The sequence below is a fragment of the Coturnix japonica genome, chromosome 7 (genome assembly GCF_054131305.1).
Source record: "Coturnix japonica strain WE chromosome 7, WE-NBRP24, whole genome shotgun sequence".
NCBI classification, from domain to species: Eukaryota; Metazoa; Chordata; class Aves; order Galliformes; family Phasianidae; genus Coturnix; species Coturnix japonica.
Window position 1 is genome coordinate 27,912,343 of NC_140669.1, and position 16,632 is coordinate 27,928,974.

The 16,632-nt window shown below is 38.3% G+C and overlaps 1 protein-coding gene and 1 long non-coding RNA gene across 11 annotated transcripts in view; one reads left to right on the forward strand and one right to left on the reverse strand.

Annotated features, from left to right (window-relative positions):
- Positions 1–7,878: 7,878 nt before the first annotated feature.
- The window catches only part of LOC116653677 (uncharacterized), a 40,646-nt gene continuing 31,892 nt past the window's right edge, over positions 7,879–16,632 (forward strand). For 2 of the 4 annotated variants that reach the window (XR_004307972.2, XR_014948405.1), the window contains exons 1-2: positions 7,879–8,484; positions 10,922–11,173. This is a non-coding gene — a long non-coding RNA (uncharacterized LOC116653677). Of the gene's footprint in view, positions 8,485–10,921; positions 11,174–16,632 lie in introns of those variants that run through there. The other 2 variants (XR_014948403.1, XR_014948404.1) reach the window with 1 other exon arrangement.
- Positions 10,676–16,632, reverse strand: part of LOC107316441 (uncharacterized) — a 297,655-nt gene continuing 291,698 nt past the window's right edge. For all 7 annotated transcript variants that reach the window (XR_004307962.2, XR_014948400.1, XR_014948399.1 and 4 more), the window contains one exon: positions 10,676–13,089. The gene's annotated coding sequence lies outside the window, so the exon portion shown is untranslated. The remainder of the gene's footprint in view (positions 13,090–16,632) is intronic.

Below are 16,632 nucleotides of genomic sequence, written 5' to 3' on the forward strand. Positions count from 1 at the left end.
AATGCTTTTTGTGAGTATCTGTGAGAGCTTTGTGTGTTTTTCTCTGGTTTATTAGAATACAAAGCACTAAACATCCAGCTGGGGTCAGCTTTGGTTTTCACAGTTTGTCAGTGGTCAGGTACAAATCTCTAAGCCAAGGGGAAAATGTTGAGGACTGTCAAGTAAAAAAATTCTTAGATATAAAATTTTTAAGTAAATGTACACATACATAAATTATAGTGATTATTTAGATGGTAAAATTTATGGCTGAAACAAACAAGATGTCTCTTGAAACTGGGGAACAAGTAGGAAAACCAGGGTGCTGTTGCCAAGACACCCGTTTGACAATATTCCCTAGCGATATGTATTTAGTAAGGATGTCAAATACAGTTAATGAATTTAATCTTGTTTTGTCTCTTTCCTCTAAATGTGAAAAACTTCGGATATATTTCCCTACACAGACTGTCTGTGAATGAAACAGGCTTCTGTATGTGAATGTTTGTTTTCCTCTGCATCAGCTATTCCTTTCCTCACCTGAAGCAGAAATGCAGTTAGAGGGTGTAGAACGAAGGCATGACAATGATGAGACCTGCTAGAAAACTGTGTGATTTTCACCTGTTGGTGTTCCCTCCTGAGATAGATTTCAAGTGATACTTCAGCCAGACCACTTTGGTCAATTGAGTCATCAGCAGAGGCTGGAGGTAAAGAAAGCTTATATTTTTGGGTAGAACAAGCAAAAGCTGCTGGTTTGGGCTGAGTTTTCAATGTAAGAGTCTAGGAAAACTTACTGGGTATTCCCTAAAAAGTTGCCTCAAGGAGAACTGATCTCTAAATTGGATTATGCCCCTTTTCAGGTATCCAGTTGAATCACTCAAGTTATAGGATGGAGCTGCTCTTATTGATACCTTTCATTACATTGCATTGATTCATGAAAATATTGTCTCTACTTCTCCAGAGAGTTTCATTGCCATATGTAATATTGTTTTGCTTGAGGATTAGTTGTGTCACATTGCAAGTTGGTTACTCATGTCTCTATCTGAGCAGCTACAGAACTGGGAAGTAAGGGAATGGGTAAGGTTGGCAAGGACATGAGGAGCTCATCTTGTCTAAACCCAAATTCATGGTCGTTTATAGGGTCTTTTTGTGTGTGTTTTTTTTATGATGTTGAAATTTTGTCTGACTGTACAAGGGATGTGAATGTAATTTGGACTGCAGTTATTTCTGTAAGTAAATAATATCAGGATTGTGTAGATGTAAATGTTATGTCAGCTCCCAGACATCTTGTCTTCGAATACTGTTTTATCTTTTCTATGTCCTTACCTTGTTGGCTTTTTTTTTATTTCCATAAGTCCATCTTACACACATCAACATGTTGACAACCTTGAATGTGTTACATGATGTTGAATGCTTTCAACTTTGTAGAACCTGTCTTAGATATTGTTCTGTTCTGATTATTTGCAGCTCTTTCCAGCTTAGGAATTTCTTAGGAATGACTCTGTCATCTGCTTGAGATGGGTACTGAAGCCACTGATTGCTAATCTGAAGCCAGGTTACACACAGCTGTTACCTTAATGAACTTTATTATACCAAAGCATCAAGATATTTTCTACAGTATTTCTAAGCTACAAGGTGATTTTAGACACATTTTGAATTAGTCCATCTAACAAATAACAGTTCATTTCAAACCAAAATATTAGAGAAGTGTTAACTCATGGAATTAGAATTTTCTTTTAAATTTAAGTCTGGTTTTTTTCAGATGATTACAACAAAAATGGTTAACTTTTCATTGAGGCTTCAGTTTGAAGGATTAAGAGCTTTGAAGATTTGTTTTAAATGAAGCACGTATCTGGAAGCCTGCTTTAGGAAACTGTATGGTGCCAGTCATTGTCATAGCAAACACTGTAACCTATCCATCCCTTTGGTCTTTCTCTATTTTTATTTTTTTTTCTTGCCCTCGAGGAAAACAGTCACAGAACAGATTTCAGCTTAATAAACACAAGATGCATTATTAGTTTACTGCAACTGTTTTTCAGGTCCTGGTAATGGAACTCTGACTGCTGGCCTGGAAAGTCTAATTGTATCTAAGAAACCTGAATTCAGGCAAGGGTGCAAATGAGTAATGGGGAAAATTAGGGAAATGAGTCTGTCTTGTAGGAGGATGGGAGAGTATTCATTAATTAGCCTGGAAGTATTGGGCAGGAAAATCTGCTTGGAGGGACAGGGACTTCTGCAGTCATGTATGCATACTGGTGACATTAGGACCACATCAGTTCTGTTGAGATGATGTTTGTTTCTCCAGCACTGTTACAATATCTAAACCTTCAGAGTTCACCACTGTCTGCAGCTTTCTGAAGACTTTAAATGTAATAGTGGGCCTGTAATGCATTAGAATAAATCACTTAAAGACAGCAGATTGATTGAAGGCTTTCTATCACCCTTGTTAATTCCTTGATATACATAAAATATTGTTCCTTGGTCAAAACCTATCCATTTTGAGAGTACTCAAACTTATCCTCAAAAACACCACTATTTAATGCAAGCATCTAAATGATCAGGGAGGGAAAGCATCACAAAAGCATCTCCAGCTGCCCATGCTTGCAAGTCCTCATCTGTCTGAAGTTGTGGTGTGCAGCTCCAACAAGTCAGATATCTTTCCTTTTACTTCAGGTGTTCCATTTGATTTTATGTCTTTGGATTAAGTAAAGGATTCGTCTGGCTGCACATTTTTATTTTTTTGTTTATTAGCATACCAATTCTTACTTAATGGTAAGTCACGTATCCATTATTCATTCTTGCAGACTTTTAGAAGCTTGGTGCTATTTACAGATGAAATGTCTCTTTCTTTAAGATTGTTTTAAATAACTTGCATAATCTAAAGTATTTTAAGGGTTTGGTAGGGATGCATGAATGCATAAATGCTACTTTGGTTGCTAGAAGGAAATCCCTTTCTGAATATAAGATATTACACATTTAACATTGGATAGCTGCAAATGGATGTGCTATTACATAGCAGGGAATGAAGTTGTCTGTGTTACAGTGTTAATGATTAAAACATTTTGTTTTGGAAGGTTAAAAAAAAATTAAAGAAAACATCCTTTTATTTTTTTTAAATCCAGCTTTAATAACCTTAGGTTAGTTGTTACTTTTTCTCTTACTCTGTAGCTGTTGTTTGAGTCCCTAGCTGAAATCAAGGCCTTACTTTAATAGGTAATAAAATAAAATAAATAAAATAAGTCAATCCTGATTTAGATTATGATCATTAATGAGATTGTGTATTGAAGTTCTTAATGATTCTTATTTGAAATAAACCATAATTTCTGTAACCAAGTAACCTCAAAAGCACCTCAGCATGGCTCAGAATAAAATTTCAAGTGAGAATTCTGCTTTAAGAGGTAAATAATAAAAGTAAATGCCTCTAACTGCTGGCTTAGGGAGGGAGAAGCCATCCATGGTGTGATACAGATGGTATCTCAGAGTTGCTGAATGCTGTCCTGTGTAACTGGTATGTGGGTATTGTGATGCAAGTATTTCCAATCACAGTAAATTTCCAGGTTTATAGTTTTACAGTAAAATAGATTTTTTTTTTGTGGTTCCAATTATTTCTTCCAGGTTTTTGATAGCTGATGCCAGATGTTAGCGTTAGTCTGACTGACTTTTGAAGATGTGCTCGTCTGTCTTGATCCCATCCCATGAAAATTAATTATGGTAATTATTTTCCCTATATTCTCTACATACTGAAATTGCAGAATCACTTCTTGATGTGCTTTTGCCTTACTAATTGTGTAGTAGAAAACTTAATAGCAGGCAATACCAACAATAGTGAACAGTAATTTTCATTGAAGTATCGTCTTACTGTTTCCCAGGTTAATGAATTTTCCTTATAATCACCATTGTTCTGTCTGTGAGTATGCAGAGTTGCTTAACGTATTGATATATACACACAAGCATGCAGTACTTCAGCACAAGCACTTGTTTTTCTGCTTAGAGAGATAAGCATTATGAAGAAGAGATGAGAATTTTTTTATGGTAAAGCAAACTGGATGTCAGTCACTCCTGACCCCATGTTTTCCAGACTCAGTGAAGTCCAAAGAGATGACACATACTTGTAGAGGAAAAATTGGCTTTGAGATTCTCTTTTGTTAGTAAAGACAATTCTAGTAGCAAGAAATGAGGTAAATGTAAAGTGTGGCTGCCAGTTGTCTGACATTTCAGAGCTCCAGAAAGAAAGCACTTGAGTGGAAAAAGAACTGTGTGCTGAAATACCCGGTGTTCACAGCCCATGCATCTTCTTAGAGACAAAAGCTCAAGAAACACATTGTTCCTGTAAACAATTTATTCTTCAGTGGTTTTCTGTAATAACACTTTGCTGGGTCTAGCTGGTATTATTTGAAACTACTCATGAAAAATATAAGAGATGTCAGGTTGCCTTGTGATACTAGCGCATGCTATGCAGCCGAGCAGCATTTAGGGAAATATTTAGATAAAAACATAGAAAATAATGGTAGGAATAATAATGGTAGGAATAATACTTGATGAAGACAGGGAAGCCTCCTTACTCTGCGTACTGTGTTGTTCTAATGAATAATGTATGAGCAGAATGGACTTTGCTGTTTGGACAGTGCCTTCAATTATGGAATGAAAACACCCAGCACGTCTGAAGTTTTGAGTTAAGTGATGCAAATAGATGACCATTAACAATGTTTCGTTGGTTTATTTGGATGTTTGTCTGTATGTGGATGGGATAGGTTGGATATTAGGGAAATACTTTCTCTGAAGGAGCAGTCAGGCACTGGAACAGGCTGCCCAGGGTTGTATTGGAATCAGCATCCATGGAGGTGTACTAGGATCATTTAGATGTGTTACTGAGGGACGTGGTTTAGTGGGGAAGTGGTGGTGGTTGGTGGATGGTTGGATTACCTATTCCTGGAGGTCTTTTCAAGCCTTGGTGACTTTGTGGTTCCATGCACAGTGCGCCAGGGAGAAGTTATGACTATTGGGATTTAGTGGTACTGTAATATCTAGAATCTGTCTGTTTGCAGTCACAAGAAGAGCACGTTTTTTTCTTTCACGTGCATTATTTTACTTGTTCTGCATTTTAGTTTTGACCTGCAGCAGTCGACGTAAGGTTTGTTTTCCATCTCATCTGTTTGTTGAATATAAGCTCCTGCTAAGAATAATGCTATATGCTAGGCAATTCAGAAGTGTTCCATATCATTTCAATATGCACCTTAGATAAAATGAAAGGATAGCACTCTGTTTAAACAGAGATTTTAAAAAAAAATTGATTTTCATTTCTATGTATTATACATTATGCAAGTTGTTCCATTTTTTTTTCCTGTGGAAAGACTATTCTGTTGTTCTATGTTAACACCAAGAAATTAATGGTGTGAATAGGAAGCTTTGAGAATAAGATGGACCCAGAACACTTAGGATCTGTTCCTAAGTCTGTTGTGGAATCATTTTTCTGGCTCTAATGCTTCCAAACAAATCTGCTTGTGCTTTCACCTGTATTCTCCCTTCATCTAATTGTCTTCTCTCATTTCACTGCCGAAACTTGTTTGCTCACAGGCCCATTTGTGTTTGAGGAGAGTCTCAAGGAGCGAATCTTACTTCATGTAATTTGCGTGCAGGAAGAGATGACAGGTGTACATGTGTGCCCTGAAAGGTATTGTGTGGGATTTCTTCTTTAGAACAGAGTTTTGGCTTTGTATTAGTATTACTGTGTAGGGGGATAGCATATAGGACGATGTAATGGCAGCCCAAGTTTCTTGGGACTGATGAGGAATCATATGTGGTGTTTTGTTTCTGGGTAGCTGATGGTCTAATGGACAGGCTGCTGCTGGCTTGGTGTTTATCTTCTCAGCTGTGTCTGTAAATGAAATGTCACGCTGAGCAAGTCCTCCTTTATTGGTATTTCATCTCAGCTTTTCTTGATTAAAATTAATGTCTGTGCATGTATGTATAAAAACAGGGATAAAAAGATTTACGTATTACGGATGGCTGGGGATTACTTTCACACATAGAGTACCCAATTTTAAAGTGCAGATAGGAAGAAAACCCACAAAGGAAGTCAGAGCACCTGCTCTTAGCAAACATGACAGCCTGCCAACATTTCATCTTGAGATGTGCTTAAGACTATGACAAAGATAACCAGAAATTACTGTGCACTGGGATAGCAAATTAAAATGCAGAAGTCAGCGAGGCCACAGGATATTGGATTTAAGACCATGACGAGGTTGTCAGCGCTGATGACATTACGTGGGTGGGAAAATATATTGGTGTAGTCGATGTGTACACTGATAGCATCTGATATTCAGATGCTGAGACTGGGCAAAGTATAAGTCAAATCCACGGGAAAAATTGCCATGTTAAGCAATCGAGCATCTGCGAGTTACTTAACCATAGAGATCTGATGCAAGTTTGAATGTATGTACTATGAAAGATATAGAAGAAATACTCTGGAATAATTTCCTAATTCAGACATAAATAAGAAATTATCTGAAATGGTGCCTAGACATGGAGTTTTCTACAGTTAAATAGTCACTGAGATAGCAACTGATACATTTAGCTGCTTCTGACTTTTCATGGGAAGTGTGCATTTGAGAATCGATTCTCCGCAGTAATCTGCCATGCTGAACTTTGATGTTTGTGATGTGTGACGCTATCTCTGACAAGGACAAAGTTGGCCACAGTCAGTTTTTCTAGAGATCAAAGTGAATGCAAGGAGGCAGCTTTCGGTGAAGCATGTGCATTTCGTAATGATAAATTCCACAGGTGTTGGTCAAACTACCAGAAGAAAAAAATGATAGAGAGCCATTAAAGGCAAAATCACCACCTGAAGATCAGAAAGCTCCTTAGCTGCAGGCTGGTGTGAGCTGAAGGTTTACCTGGCGGTATGACCATATCCTTACCCTGCTCCTGTGTTCCTCCCTGTCTCATCCAGTCTTGTCTGCTCTCAGTGGTGGTAGAACAGTATTTTTAAATTAGAAATTCAGGAAGGTGAACTGGTTTGGAGAACCCTGAGATCTGCTTTCTGACCCTGAGTTTACATTGCCATGTTCCTCTTAGTGTTGCCACTGAGGTTGAAGGAAAGAAAGAAAAACCACCCATAAATTAGAGCTGTGGGTTTTCGGAGCATTTTAGATTTACTTCTCAGAGCACAATTTTAATGCCTAAGTTCTTGACTTAACTGTTTTGGCATGGCATTTAAGTCAGTATGAATTTCACTCATTCTTTTCTACCTCCCAACTTACTAATCAACCAGAACATCTTGTATTTTCTAATCTTTTGAAGAGGTGTGAGTTGTCTTTTGTTTGTTTTACTAAACCAGTTAATTCTGTAAGAGTTCTATGGATAACAGTATGAGATGTGATGGACACATTAGAGCATTTTGTCCTTCGCCTCATCTAACTTAATCTTTTGTCTTTAAAAAGGGCAGCATTTCTGACAAAACATAATCTCCTATCATTCCTGGCCGTGTATCCAACCTATAATGATATCTGACAGTAAATGCAGAGCTTCATCAAATCACTCATCTTTCCATGTTTCAGCAATAATTTTGAGGGAATCTGAATAAATTACATCTTGAATGGTACAGCTGCTCTCCAGCAGCAGAACTAATGAATTGTCATGACTGGGAGAAAGGGAGAGGTGCCTTGCATCCCTAATCTCAGACAGCTGGCAGGATGATGTCTGATCAGCTTTAGTCACCATCCCTAATTACACACTGAGAAATTAGAGTCACTTTCAAGTTAATGGCTGGTAAACACCTTGTGACAATTATAGCATCTCAGTTTTAGTAGGAGATGGGAAGGATGCCTTGTTGCTCTGCTGACCCTCCAGTGGTGGGTGCCCAACCCTAATTAGTGTAAGTGGGGCTCACCCTAGGGACTAGCGGGTCTTTTTAGAACTCCTTGTAGTAGGTTTTTACTATCCGTATCCTTCTGGTTCCAGAGTCATTCTGGACAGAAAAATGATGGACATTCCCATTATGCTTTTGTTTGTACAGACTTACTAACACTTTAAAGTCAAATCTTCTCTGTCATGAGCAATTATCTCATTATTCTCCTTCATAGACTTTTCTGAGCAAGTAGTCATTGCTATTATAAACATGGCATTGGTGAAATGGTTATACCAGTAGTAAAAATCATTTGCGTTCTGTTTATAGCTGAGGATACTGAATCTAATACACCAGTTGTACCTTTGGAATGAATCTGAGCAAACTGTGAATACCAACTAAAGCTACAGAGCTCTAAATCAATCCTAGTGCTTTGTGAAAGCAGGAGTACCTTGTCAGGTTTGGAAATGTTAATGGACTAGCTGGCAGACCTGACTCGAATTAGAGTTGGAAAATCAAATTTCACTGTGCTCATCATTATTTTCTTTCTTTTCTTTCCTTTCCCTCCTCCTCAAAAGCAGCTTGCATAAATTGTCTGGCACGGCAGAGCAAGTACAGAATGCAGATTTCTGATATGCAGAGTAAGGTGAAAGCAGTGAGTGAGGAAGGTAGGTGAAGATACTAAAAACTGATTTCAGGTGGGATTTAAATATGAAATACCGTTCACTCCTCTGTGCTGCTTTAATGTTGCTCAATATTTATGACCTCTGGAATTTTCCTTTCGGGCCTGTTGCAGTATTCATCCCCTCTGCTGTGAGAGGCAAAATCTAAAACTAGTGTATTTCTTCGTATTCTGTTATTGGCCTGTTGAGGCCAGTATTTTGTTAAGGAACAACAATTAAAACATGTAAGAAGAAAAAAGGCCTTCATTGATGATTTGAAAGCTGAGGAAAATCACTGAGTTTATTTATATCCGGTACACCAGAGTAACTCAATTTGTTTTATTTGTAAAAAAAAAAAAGACAACCTAGAAGGAATTTGTTGGCAATTACGTGAGCACTTAATCAGTGAGAAAAAGGAGTCAATGGAGAGGCCTACGATTTGTCTGAGGAAGACATGAAGTGTTTGTATTTGATTTGTCTAAACCTCATTGGAGTGGTTTTCCCAAATCAGAGCTGATAGTGGAGGAGAAAAACAATGAGTTCAGTTCTATGCATGGCATTACTTTGTTCTTGTTTTTTCCTCTGGAGGTGCTCATTCATGCTCCCAAAGATTCCAAACTGGTAGAAAACATGAGTTGGTAACCAGTCTAATAGATAAGACTGCCTCCTTTGGAAAAATTATGGACATTTTGTTCTTATTTTCCTCTGTCACATGACATTTGACTATTATTTGACTGTCACAAAAGAGTCTTGAAAGATGAAATTCAGTTCCATCAGAACATCTTTCAAAATCATGAATGAGAGGATTTCTTTGACTTCTATGTCTGTGGTTGTTTCATTAGACAAAGTCAGGCCAAAGTAGTAGTCAAAGTTACTTAAATCTTTGTGTAGAAGTTACTAACAGCACTGTGATAAATATCCGTGAGACCATTTGTGCAATTTGTTTGCTCAGTCTCTTCTTAAAGAGATTGCATTACACTTTCATTTCACTTTAAAATTACCAGGAATTACTGTTTACACTGTCATTTCTCACTATCATAGCATTAATCGTCACCAAAATTAAGAGTTTTCCTGAATGCCTTTATGGAGCTTTATGTCTTTGAAATAATAAAGTGTTGAAAAAGGGAAAGGGGGTTATTCAGAAATATGCTGCTCGCTCCAGTTCTGTGAGTGTGGCTATGATCAATAGTTCCATGAGGTTCAACAATCCTTCCATTAAAGCAGCAAAGACTTTAATCAGGTTTTCCATCCAAGCAAAATTATGTATGTTAGTTTTTTCCATATTTTATCCCCTGATTATACTGACAAAATTAATAGAAATATATCAGTAAACCTGCAGTTTTTAACAGTGTTCTTTTTTGTTAATGTAGAAATATTTAGACTTAGTGTTTGGATTGTTTTATTCTGTGATTCCTTGAGAAGCGTTAGTATGTCTACAAGAAAAATGTTGAGTTGGATTAAGAGTTGTTCCTGTAGGTAATACAGAAAAACTGCTTTGAAGGGGAAAATGACTACTTGAAGGTGTTTCTCATGGAGTACTAAGATGATCACCATCTTTATGCTGTCGCAAAAGCCATAAAATTATTTGATTTTTAAAAAGAGAGCTTAAGCCTGCTAAGGAGTGAATATGGTTTTGTTGTTATGTGCAACACCAGACTGTTTATTTATTTATTCGTTATTTATTTTGCTATACGTTATGTGCACTTAAGAGTCTTTTACAAGATAATCATACCAATTTACATAAATTGACATTTTTTTTCTGCCAATATTAGTAGCTGAATGGAGTGCCTATCTGTACATATTCACAAAGCAATTGTTAACATCCACTGGGAGCATTACAGCATTCACTATGTAAGTGGAGGGGTCAGAAATGCCAGTGAGCTGAAATGTTGATGGGGGGGGAAAAAGAAGATTATCTTCACCAAGACTAATGACTGGCATTTTTTGTACGTCAAGCTCTGTGTAATAAAATGGGCAATAAGGAATTTTCCTTATTGTACTATGCCTTGGTTGTCAGAAAACAAAGTAGTTGCATAAAATTCATAACTCCTGTGGGGAAATACTTAAGTACTGTTCTTGACCAGCTCTTCACAGACCTGGTGGCAACTGGAAATCAAAGTGCAACCTTGCCGAGAAACTTGCTTTCATGTTTTCTCAGTGGTATCTACACTGACTGAATGCAACACATTCCAAAGGGCACAGTAAATTAAGGCCTTTATTAACCAGCTTAGGTTCTGGGTCTGAATTAATTAAATCCTTGACAGGTACAAAACTCTTAATAGCTTTCCATTAGAAACAGCTACACAACATTGCTACAGTTGCATGACACAAAATTAAAGCAGAGGAGCACCTGTTAGTGCCCAAGGATCCATTTGAATTTATTCAAGAACATCCTGCATAGATGTGAGGCTGTTGTTATATTGTTTATTTTTATTCTTTTTAGGAAATCTCATGACCTGATGCATCACCACTCCAGTCGTAGTATTTGCAGCCATTTTAGACACAATGGCAAACAACTCATCACGGCCCAGTTTGTTGAGCTGCTTTCCACTGCTGTAACTTCTTGAAGTAGCTTCCTGCATTTCAAAAGATCAGGGGCTCCTGAGTAGTGAGCTGAAATGATGGACCACCAGCTTTGGAGGAAGATATGTGATGGAGGCAAGGACTTCATGTACAGCCTGGCACCGTTAGGCTGGTAAGTGGTGAAATGCAATGTTCATCTTTCCACGATCACCAGGATGTTGTTTTCCTCAGAATAAAAAAGAAGGGGAAAAAAGCTGAAAATGTTCTTAGGAGAGAAGCAGCAGCTACACTGAGCGAACTTGAAGTTGTACAGATGCTTTAAAGCTACAGATTTTCTTAAATCTTTCTTAGGAACGTACTGTGTAGTTTTAATAATGCTTAGAATCTCAGAGAGCACTTTGCCACAGAGAAGTTTGTTTAAGATTGATAGGATTTAAGACTCCTCTGAAGAGATAATTTATACTTAACTTATCTATGCTTCATTTTTATGCAGAATGATCATTTTATGCAATGATCATTCATTACTTTCAACAGTCCAAACTGGAAGGGCCAGTACAAAATTTACCAGTAAGATAACAGTGTCACAGAAGATTTCTTCTTGATCTAAGCAATTAAACAAGATAAAAAATATCAATTATCTTCAAAGTTCAGGGAATCACTTTCAAGAAGCCTGTTTATTATCATCAGGTGCTTTTCTTAAATTTAGTTCAAGGCTTTTGCTTTTAAAGTGCTTTTCACTTCCATTCCTATATTTGGAATATACTCACCCACATATCTGAACTGCCATTTCTAGAGTAACATCAGATCTTGCAGCAGTGCTACTGCTTTAAAGTTGATCTTTGACGTTAGGTATCAGGAGCAACACTGTGGTGTAGAAATAATGAGCTAAGAGGGCAGCTTTGTTTTCTCAGGCACTGGTGCCGAGTGAGGAATCCTAGTGCAGGATGAGGGCACGCTGCCTTCTGGTGGATGCATCTACCAGGCTTTAGGCTCACCTGCAGTGATGCTGCTGGCTGCAAAGGCATTTGGCGTTAATAGACAATGTGTGTTGTGTGGAAGATGTCAAGTTTTGTGGTGAGAGATGATAGATAAATGTAGAGAGAACAAACAAAAGCATTTTACCAGTGTTTGAGGCAACTGAAATAACTCAAGGTAATACTGTATGTTCAGGCAAGGGAGCCTCCTGGATGAAGCAGTACCCTGTAGCAACACCCATAAAATCATAGAATCTTTTTAGTTGGCAGAGACACTCAAAGGCCATCTAGTGTAGATTCCCTGCAATGAACTGGAACATGCACAGCTATATCAGGGTGCTCAGAGCCTGCTCAAGCCTGACCTTGAAAGTCTCCAGGGACAGGGCATCCACCACATCAATGAACAACCTGTGCCAGTGCCTTGCCACCCTCACTGTAAATTACTTTTTCCTTCTAACTAACCTAAATCTCCACTCTTTTAAATATGAAGCCATTTCCTCTTGTCCTTTCACTACAGACCCTGCTAAAGAGTTAGTCCTCTTCTGTCCTGTAGCTCCCCTTTAGATACTGACAAGCTTCTCGCAGCCTTCTCTTCTCCAGGCTGTACAACCCCACCTCGCTCAGCGTGTCCTCCTAAGGGAGATGGTGCATCCTTTGGATTATTTTTGTGGCCCACCTCAGGATGCACTCAAAGAGATTTTCAAGGTTTTAAGTTCAACTTGTATGTATACAATTGCGCATTTAGAGGTTTCTATTCTTAATACAAATTATGTATATTAACGTGGACACACATGATGCTTCTAGAGTCTTAAGCTCTGCAGATAAAACAGTACTTTTTGCCTACCTTTTGAGCACTTGTCCCACTGCCATTACCCACTTCTCGTGTTAAAGCTTCTCTGTTACAAAGTCCACTCGCCATGGTGTGGTTATGGGGGCATGCTTTTCCCAAGAGCTGATGGGCTGCTGTCATTTCAGGCATCTCTTAAATGTTCAGCAGGATGATGAGATGAGCACCTGCCTGTCTCCATGGTCTGCATAATCTGTATTTCTGTAGGTGGTGCACTATGCAATTCTTTGATGTGCATGAGAAATGGTCTTGAATGATGAGGGAGTGCTGGAAGAAACAGAAATGAGAAGTTCCAGCTGTTTCTACTCCCATTTCGGTTTTAAACACAAATGGACAAGGGAGAGAACTGCAGGGGGAGGGAAAAGAAAGGATTTGGGAATGGCAAATGTTTCTGTGCCTGTAACGTGCAATTTTTCAGCTCCAAAAGAATTTGCTGTAATGCGGAAATGATGTGGATTACCCAGCAGAAAATAAGTGTTGCTGCTGTATTGCTTGTGGCAGGAGTTGGTGGTTCATCATTTGGACACATCAGGTACTTCCTCTGTGGCTGTCATGTAATTTAAAATGACAGTGTTGCAAATGTTGACAAAATGATGGAGTATTGATTGGAGGAAGAAATCTAGCAGAACTGGCAGTGTTCGTCTGAGCAGCATTCTTTTGAAAGCGAGTTGGAAAAGCGCTTTTCTTTTTGCTAATTAATTTGCTGTGCTCTAGCTTTGATTTGCCAGGATGGGAACTAGAAATTGATGAGTACCTTGCAATCTCTCTGTTGCGTTTGGTATTGTATTGGTAGCATTTCCCAATCCCAGCAATTTTGAAGACGTCAGGGTGGGACACAGCTGAACTTGTTACAGAGGCCTAATGCCACTTCTTCAGTAAGTACCTTGTATTGCTGTTGAATACAAGGAGATTGCTTCCACCTACAGTGCCTAAGACCCCCCAAAGAAACGATGTGCCTGTAACCTTTCCAGTATTATTGATACATTGCGGTGTTGGCTGATTTACTTCTTTTTTTCTTATTGATCCTCGGGTTTGTTGTAACACTGCAAAGCAGCTCTCAGTTATTACTGTGAACTATTTGGCAGAAGTAAGCAGACGTAGACAAGCTGCCTAAATTGATGGGAGCAACAATATCTTTTTCTTTTACGAGTAGCAAACCCAAGGCTTTTTTTCTAGCAATGCTTTTCACTTGAACAGTGTTAGCTTACTTAATATTATTTGGCATCTGTATTTCTATGTACCGTAGTACTATTTTCTTAAAATTAGATAGTTCCTGAGTAGTTTCCTGGCTTAAATCATACAAACTGGGAAGCCAAACTGGTACGAATAGTCTTTGTGTGAGAGATGGATTGCCCTAAGTAACAAACTGGGACTCTAGGAACATGGTTTGAATGATCAACTTGACATCTTGCTTAATTCATTAATTGGTCTGTGAGATGTACATCCTACCAAGATCAGCAACTGTATTTGTTCTGATTTCAGTGAATTTTAGCTTCCTCTAAGTGTGACCATTGTTATTCTTCTAAGTCTTCTGTAATACAGACAGTGTGTAGTGTATGCTTAAGCATCTGTGAAGCATCAGAAAGTTGGCTGTAGTGGCACGTGAATAATGCCACTGACAATAGGAGAAAACAACCTTTTGAAGGTCAGGTTACCACACATTCAGAAAATATCTGCCAAGAGAATTAATCTGAAATTTGATCAGTCTGGGAGAATAGATCACAGCAGCAAGCATGCATTAGAACTACTCCTTACAGAACTTCCCAATGGAATTTGATATACTGAAACAGGCTTAAATATTTATATTAGTAGTAGACCTAGTGTGCTGGAAGGAAGCTTGGTGGGATATGTGCAACACAAAACAAATTTGGTGTGCAGTGCAAGAAGCATGGCAGTGTATTTTCCCTGTTCCCCACTATCATCCTCCCAGGGATGGTACCAGTGGAACAATAGAAAAGTGTAGGAGCAGCAGAAAGAGCAATGTGTAAGTCAGCGATTCCAGGCAGACAAAAGCTTCTCTCCTTTGTGCTGTGGGAAAACTGGATGGCTTAAATATGAGTCATTATTAACACCGACTGTATGAAGCTCTTTTTGTACGTCTTGGTGGCAGTATTTTATATTACGTAAGCAAAAAGAAATACCAACCATCTCTGTAAGGGGACAGTAAAGCAGAAGAGAAAGGAGTGAATAACTCCTGCAGGTTGCTACCAGCTCCTTAAGAGTCCAAACCTGACCTAAGTTTAAGAAAAAAAGTAATAAAATAATCAAGACTATTTGTCATAAAACTAAGTGTATGTCATGGTGCCAATTATCTTAAAAGAACAAAAGAAAAAAGATCTCTTGAGAAATAGTAAAAGTCATTGTAAAAGTATTAGATTTATTCCAAGGTTTCTCTGGGTCTCGAACGTAGAATTGTTGTCACTGTTTATAGGTCAGGGCAAAGGGGCAAGCAAACCATCAGTGATTTGTCCTTTAGCTGTGCCAGACCGTGTAATGAAGTCAGTGTCCTCCATAATCTGAGAGAAGGCAAAACCCATCTAAGAAAACATTGTCTGTCTGGTGTTACTGGTATTATCTAGGATATCCAGTTAACAACAAAGGGTACTTCTAAAAAGCAATACAGAGCTTGCACAGGTCTCTTCCCCTGAATAGCAAATGAGAGATAACCCTTAACTCTGGCACATCTGCTGTGTGCCCCCTGAACCAATTTTGGCTTCTACAATCTGAGTTAACATGACTTTGAACTGCTGTAATATCTGTGGGCAGAAAAGGACAAAATCTGCTGCAGTGTTTGGTTTGAAATAATTTTAAGCCAGAATGTTGAACTTAATACACGATACAATTCCTGCTAAATGAGGGGGATGGCTCGGAAGGGAAGGAGGCAAGCCATGTAGCTGAAGAGAAATGCAAAGTGCACTTGTATACACTGCATATTTCTCTTGCTCCTGCTGTTTGCCTATATTTATTACTGCAAAAACAAATCCGGACAGTTTATCCCTATTTTTCTTGTGCATTATTTTTTATTCCCCTTTATTCCAATAAATTTTTATCAATAGCTCTGTTTTGTCTTTCATCCACAGTACTGAAGGACAGAGTTTCGATGAAAGGTCAAAAGCGGTCTAAATCCACAGCAATTGTTAGGATTGGCTGCTGATTACTTGCCTGACAGTAATGACTGCATTAGCTCCTAGCAGTAGGTCACTGTTATTTTGGTGTCAGCCATGGGTAAGTTGTGACGTGTAAATTCTGTTATACCGATGTTACCTCAAAATCTCCAAATCAAACACAGCTTTATCCCAGTTCCTCTCATTTTGTAGCTGTAGCTGCTATTTTAGTGCCTTACATTGTGGATTGGGATTTCATGTTGCTTGCGTTTATTTTTTGAGAGGGCTTTGGATCTTCTTAGAGGAGGTAACTTGGCCTTTCACGTACTGTATCATGATCTAATGATGTTAAGATCTTGCAGAGCAGTAAGGAAAAAGTCCTTTAGATGAAGCGGTTGTTCAACTCATTTCTGAAATCAATTAACAGGTATGATTGGCTGGCTTCCCGTGGCACAGTGGAAATCCACATCAGATGCATTTTCTATACAGCAAACTATGAAGTCTGAAAGCTTTTATTCAGTTTATAGGCACTAGATGTTATTTTTCTTTTTAATATTGTTGTAAGATTTTTGCCTTAACATACACATCTAGTTGTCTTGAAATGGCAACAGATGCTGACTAGATTTCTTTGCCTTATAACTTACAGCTAGAGTTTAAGAACCTTCTTGACTGGCCATCTAGTTGTGGGAAATATAAACTGTGCTTA